The sequence below is a fragment of the Otolemur garnettii genome, unplaced genomic scaffold, assembly GCF_000181295.1.
Source record: "Otolemur garnettii isolate 467f Iridium unplaced genomic scaffold, OtoGar3 scaffold00123, whole genome shotgun sequence".
Taxonomy (NCBI): Eukaryota; Metazoa; Chordata; class Mammalia; order Primates; family Galagidae; genus Otolemur; species Otolemur garnettii.
In genome coordinates, this window is record NW_003852518.1 from 3,871,644 (window position 1) to 3,877,951 (window position 6,308).

At 40.9% G+C, this 6,308-nt stretch overlaps 1 pseudogene; it reads left to right on the plus strand.

The window, feature by feature from the left end:
- Positions 1 to 5,984, plus strand: part of LOC100954220 — a 7,735-nt pseudogene extending 1,751 nt beyond the window's left edge.
- The last annotated feature ends 324 nt before the right edge of the window (positions 5,985 to 6,308 follow it).

Consider the following 6,308-nt stretch of genomic DNA (forward strand, 5'->3'; position numbering starts at 1 on the left):
TTTTTTTGCAGTTTTTGGCCAGGGCTGGGTTTGAACCCACCACCTCCAGCATATGGGGCCAGCACCCCACTCCTTTGAGCCACAGGCACTGCCCAATGCCTGGCTATTTTTTAATTGTAGTTGTCAATGTTGTTTAGCAGGCCTGGGCCGTGTTTGAACCCTCCAGTCCTAGTGTATGTGGCCAGTGCCCTTGCTGCTGAGCTATAGGCACCGAGCCATTAACCATATTCTTAAGGACACCAAGGACACCCACTCTCTTGGGCAGCCACACTGTTGACGTTTAGGCTCGAGCCATGCCACAGAAGCATGATGTTTTGCTATACAAAATTCTCATTCAAATTATGAAAATCCCTATAATAGGATCCCTATAAACAGGTGAATGATAGGCACAGATAATTCACGACAGAAGAAAAAAAATCAGGGAACGTACATATGGGAAAATATTCGGCCCCATCAGAGATTGAAGAAATAAAAGTCAAAATAATGAGATTCTTTCATTGTCTACCAAATTAACAAAAACTTTGAAAATAGTATAATACCTAAAACTGGTAAAATGAGAGAAATTCATATGATGCTCGTAGATGTATAAATTGGCATAACTGTTTTCAAAAGGAATTTGGCAATATGTATTTAAAACTGTAAGCTTTATCCATACCTTTTAACCTGATTAACCTGATTTCTAGATCCTTTAAACAATAATCTGGGTCAGCAAATCTTACTAAAGAAAATGCTTAATATGTATTTTTTAGACAACCAAAATAAACAACTCTAAATATACAAAAACATTCCATGTACAAAGTTATCACAGTATGTTTGGAAATAATCTAAATAGCTTTGAACTGGTTTAAACCATTTTACAAATGGTTGCAAAGAATTTCAAATAGCTTAGTAAGATATTATATCAAGTTGAATTACTAAGTAAGTTAGGAAGTTATTTATATAGAACAGCTTCAATTATACAAACACTTGCATACAGCCTGGACAAAACCAGAAGAATAAAATGACAATTTTGATACTTGGTCATATTTAATGTTTCATTCTATCTTGTCGGCATCTATAATTTTTTGATGGAAATGTGTTTTTAAAGGGACAAATAAAGATGCTTAAAAGTGAGCTTAGCCCTCCTAATGGCCCTGTCACTCATGGGTCATTCACGACAGCGCCTGACTCTTTCTTGGGTCTATTTATATTGTTGACCTGTATGACCTCTGGGTAATGAGTTCCTCAAGTTTGTCACTATAGTAGGGGGGGCTACTTACTTCCTTTCCTCCTGAATCTACCTTTTCAGATTCTAAGCACATCCTGGGTCATGTCAGTATTTCTATATTAGGCAGTGTCTGTGATTCCCAAGCAGCCTACACACAAATGAGGGTGGATAGTGCCTGGGAAAGTTGATGATACTTACACCCTCCAGCCAGCAGTTCCCCTTCTAAGAATATTCCAGAGAAACTCATGCACAGAGTCCACACCACGATGCTTCAGGTTTTTGGTGCTTAGGTCAGTCTGTGCAGCTAACACATTTACAGGGAAGAGTCTTAATGAAGAGACAAGGCAGACAGCTGCTACAGCCTCCCCACGCGGAGTGGGTAAGGTCGGAGCCCAGCTCAGGTGGGTGAGCCTTGTACAGGTAAAGGAGCTCCTTTCCAATTGACTCTGGAGGGTGTGGGGAGGACAGGTGAATATTTACCAGTCTGGAGGTGGGTTCGTGGCTTGGGGTTGTGACAGGTAACAGGGCTCCCTCTTTCTCAATGGAGGAGGCTCACGGGGTTGGGGGGCAACAGAGGCAGCTGGGGCAGGGGGAGGGCAGGAGACTTGGCTGGAGTGGGCTGTGTGAGGTAAGGTGGCCAACATAAGAGTCGTGTTAGCGCCTTCCTGCCGCCAGCATAGTTTCCCAAAGACCCTGAGTCTGTGCCACTATGAACCTCTCCCAAAGATGCTTTGAAGATAAATAGAATAGAGCACATAGTCTTCACATGTCTTGCTTGAGTTACTACATTCCTTAAAAAAATACATGACCAAAAAAAAAACATGACCTCGGTTCTGACCTTTCCTACACACGACATAAGGTCTGATGGGATTAGGGGTTAGGGGTTAGGCCTCCACAATCTATAACTAGGGATATTCTTGCCCCCAACCTTGATGCTGTTCTGCTTCCATGTAACTTCTGAGCAAGCATGATGAGATTTTGCGTGTCCTACCCACCCCCCACCTGCATGTAAGCGGTGGGCTGAAATACTGCATGTGGTCCTCAGTAAGCCTTCTGAACAAAACTAACTTTAATGCTCTGAAAGTGTGACTTTCTTTTTTTAGGCAAGAGGAGGAAGAGAATTTCCCCTCTTCATTAACGTCCATTCACTGCAGCGTCATTCACAACAGCCAACATAGGAAAGCAACTTGAGTGTTCACTGACAAATAAATGAAGAGAGGGTGATACACACACACACACACATGCGCGCAAACACACAGTCACCTACACAAACACACACACGGTAGGTTACCCTCAACCATTCAGTTACCTCTGGTCAACCTCACTCCAAAAATAGGTGGGTACAGTACAGTAAGATATTTCAAGACAGACTACATTCACATAACTTTTATTACCTTATGTTATTATAATAATTCTATTTTATTATATACCTTAATCTCTTACTGTACTTAACTTATAAAATTAAATGTTATTACAAAATTAAACATTATTATTGGTATGTATGTGTAAGAAAAAATATAGCAGATATAGGCTTGGGTACTATCTGCAGTTTCTGGCATCCACTGGGGGTGTCTTGGAAGGTGCCTCCCCAGGATAAGAGAAGACCCAAGAAAGCACAAATGGACATAGGAAGAAAGTAGACCAAAGTGTCAGTCGTGGCCATATGGTGATACTTGGGCATATTTAATGTTGTATTCTAACTGGCTGGCATTTATAACTTTTTAATTTATTTAATTTTTTTTAATTGCTGGAGATTCGTTGAAGGTACAAGAAACCAGGTTATACTGATTGCATTTTTTAGGTAAAGTCCTTCCTATAATTGTGTCTTGCCCCCAAAAGGTGTGGCACACACCGAGACCCCACCCCCTCCGTCCTTCCCTCTCTCTGTCTTCCTTTCCTCCACTGTGTCCCTCCTTCATTCTCTCTCTGCTGTCCCCGTCCCCCCCCCCACTGTGTCATAATTGTCATTACTTGTCCTCATATCAAAATTGAGTACATAGGATTCAAGCTTCTCCATTCTTGTGATGCTTTACTAAGAATAATGTGTTCCACTTCCATCCAGGTTAATACAAAGGATATAACGTCTCCATCTTTTTTAATGGCTGAATAGTATTCCAGGGTGTACATATACCACAGCTTGTTGATCCATTCATGGCATAGGTTGATGGGCACTTAGTTTCCTTCCACAACTTGGTAATTATGAATTGAGCTGCAGTAAACTCTCTGATGCAAATATCTTTGTGGTCCAAACAAAAACAAAATGATTTTTGTTTTTCTGAGTAGATTACTAGTTATGGGATTGCAGGATCAAATGGAAGGTCTACTTTCAGATCTTTAAAGATTCTCCATATGTCTCTCCAAGAGAGCTGTATTAGTTTGCAGTCCCACCAGCAGTGTAGAAGTGTTCCCTTCTCTCCACATCCACACCAGCATCTGGTGTTTGGGGACTTTGTGATGTAGGTTAATCTTGCTGGAGTCAGGTGATATCTTAGAGTGATTTGATTTCCTTTTTTCTTATGATTAAAGATGGTGAGCATTTTTTTTTATGTGTTTGTAGGCCATGCTCTTGTCTTCTTCAGAGAAGTTTCGCTGCAAGTCTCTTGCCCACTTATAGAGGGGGCTGTTTGCACTTTTCTTATTGTTTAATTTGAGTTCTCTGTAAATTCTAGTTATGATGTCTTTGTCAGATTCATAACATGCAAAAATCTTCTCCCATTCTGAGGCTGTCTATTTGCTTTGTTTGTGGTACCCTTAGCAGTGCACAAGCTTTTTAGCTTGATCAAGTCCCAGTTATTTATTTTTGGTGTTGCTGCAATTGCCAGGAGTAGTCTTCCTCACAAAGTTTTTTCCCAGGCTAATATCTTCAAGTGTTCTCCTCACACTCTCTTCTGGAATTTTTATTGTTTTGTGTCTTAAATATTTTATCCAGCAAGAATCAATTTTTGTCAATGGTGAGAGACATGGGTCCAGATTCTTCTCCATGTGAATAACCAGTTCTCCTAGCACTGTTTGTTAAATAAGAATTCTTTCCCCAGTGCATGTTTATATTAGGCTTATCAAAGATCAAACAGTGCTATGTGGCTCGGTTCATATCTAGGTTCTCTATCCTATCCCATAGATCTATGTCTCTATTTTTGTGCCAGTGCCATGCTCTTTTGATCACTATAGATTTGTAGTATAGTCTATAATCTGGCAATGTGATTCCTCCATATTTGTTTGTATTTCTAAGAACTATATTTGCTATTTGAGGTTTTTTCTGGTTCCATAGAAATCAAAGTACTATTTTTTTCAACTTCTTTAAAGTATAACATTGGTGCTTTGATGGGGATTGCATTAAATCTATAGATTGCTTTGGGTAGTATGGACATTTTAACAATGTTAAGCCATGAGCATGGTATTATTCTTCCATTTGTTGACATTTTCTATTTGTCTTCTCAACATTTAATAATTCTCTTTATAGAGATCTTTCACTTTTTTTTTTTTTCAGTTTTTGGCCAGGGCTAGGTTTGAACCTGCCACCTCCAGCATATGGGGCCAGCGCCCTACTCCTTTGAGCCACAGGTGCTGCCCATCTTTCACATCTTTTGTTGAATATATTCCCACATATTTCATCTTTTTTGGCACTATTATAAAAGAAACAGTCTTTGATTTTATTCTGGGCTTGACAATTGTTGGAATATATGGAAGGCTACTGATTTGTGGGTATTGATTTTGTATCCCAAGATGCTGCTATAGAAAGATGGTGGAGTAGCAGGGCAAATAGCTTGGTATTGATTCTGTGGGCTGACCTTGGTTCTGGTCTACACTGCAACAGTGATGGCTTAGTGAAGAATGCCTAGGGCAGTTGGCCAAGACGCCGAATATCAAAATCTTCAGTAACAGCTCCTACGAGGACTTGTCCCAGAAAATTGCTGACTGCCTGGGCCTTGGAGCTAGGCAAGGTGGTGACTAAGATATTCAGCAACCAGGAGACCTGTGTGGAAATTGGTGAAAGTATACGTGGAGAGGATGTCTACATTGTTCAGAGTGGTTCAGAGTGGTTGTGACAATTTAATGGAGGTTTTGATCATTATTAATGCTTGTAAGATTGCTTTAGCCAGTCAGGTTACTGCAGTCATCTCATCCTTCCCTTATGTCCCCCAGGATAAGAAGCTGGGCTCCAATTTCAGCCAGACTTGTTGCAAATATGCTGTCTGTAGCAGCACAGATCATATTATAACCATGGACCTACATGCTTCTCAAATTCAGAGCTTTTTTGATATCCCAGTTGACAATCTGTATGCAGAGCTAGCTGTCCTGAAGTGAATAAGGGAGAATAACTACACTACTGTTTCACCTGATCCTGGTGGAGCTAGGAAAGTGACCTCCATGCTGACCATTTGAATGTGGACTTTGCCTTGATTCACAAAGAGCAGAAGAAGGCTAATGAAGTGGACCGCATGGCACTAGTGGGAGATGTGAAGGATCAGGTGGCCATCCTTGTTGATGACATGGTTGACACTTGGGGCACAATCTGCCACACAGCTGACAAAACTTCTCTCAGCTAGAACCACTGGAGTTGATGCTATCTTGACTTATGGAATCTTTCCAGCAATTTCTCGCATCACCAATGGATGCTTTGAAGCAGTAGTAGTCCCCAACACCGTACTTAGGAGGACAAGCTGAAGACTGCTCCAAAATACAGGTGATCGACATCTCCATGATCCTTGCAGAAGCCATCAGGAGAACTTACAATGGGGAATCTGTTTCATACATGTTCAGCCATGTCCCTTTATAACAGAATAACTTTTGAAGCTTTTTAAAAATAAAGTCAACCCACCCCCTTTGTTTTCCCTTGGTATTTGATGACTCAGCAGAAGACCAAGCTTACTCCAGTGTAGCTTTCTACATCCCACATCAAGCATATTAGAGCTTATCCTAAATACGGAAAGACATATGGAGATTAACTGCTGGGATGTCCTCCCTGCTTTGTCTCATTTTGGCTTCCTTGATGATTTTGTGAGCCTTGCAGCTATAACCAGATAGCTCAGCTGCTACAAGATTTTAGACTTTGAAGATGCTGTGTAGGGGAGGGGTGTTTGACTGTGATTGGGGAAGCTCA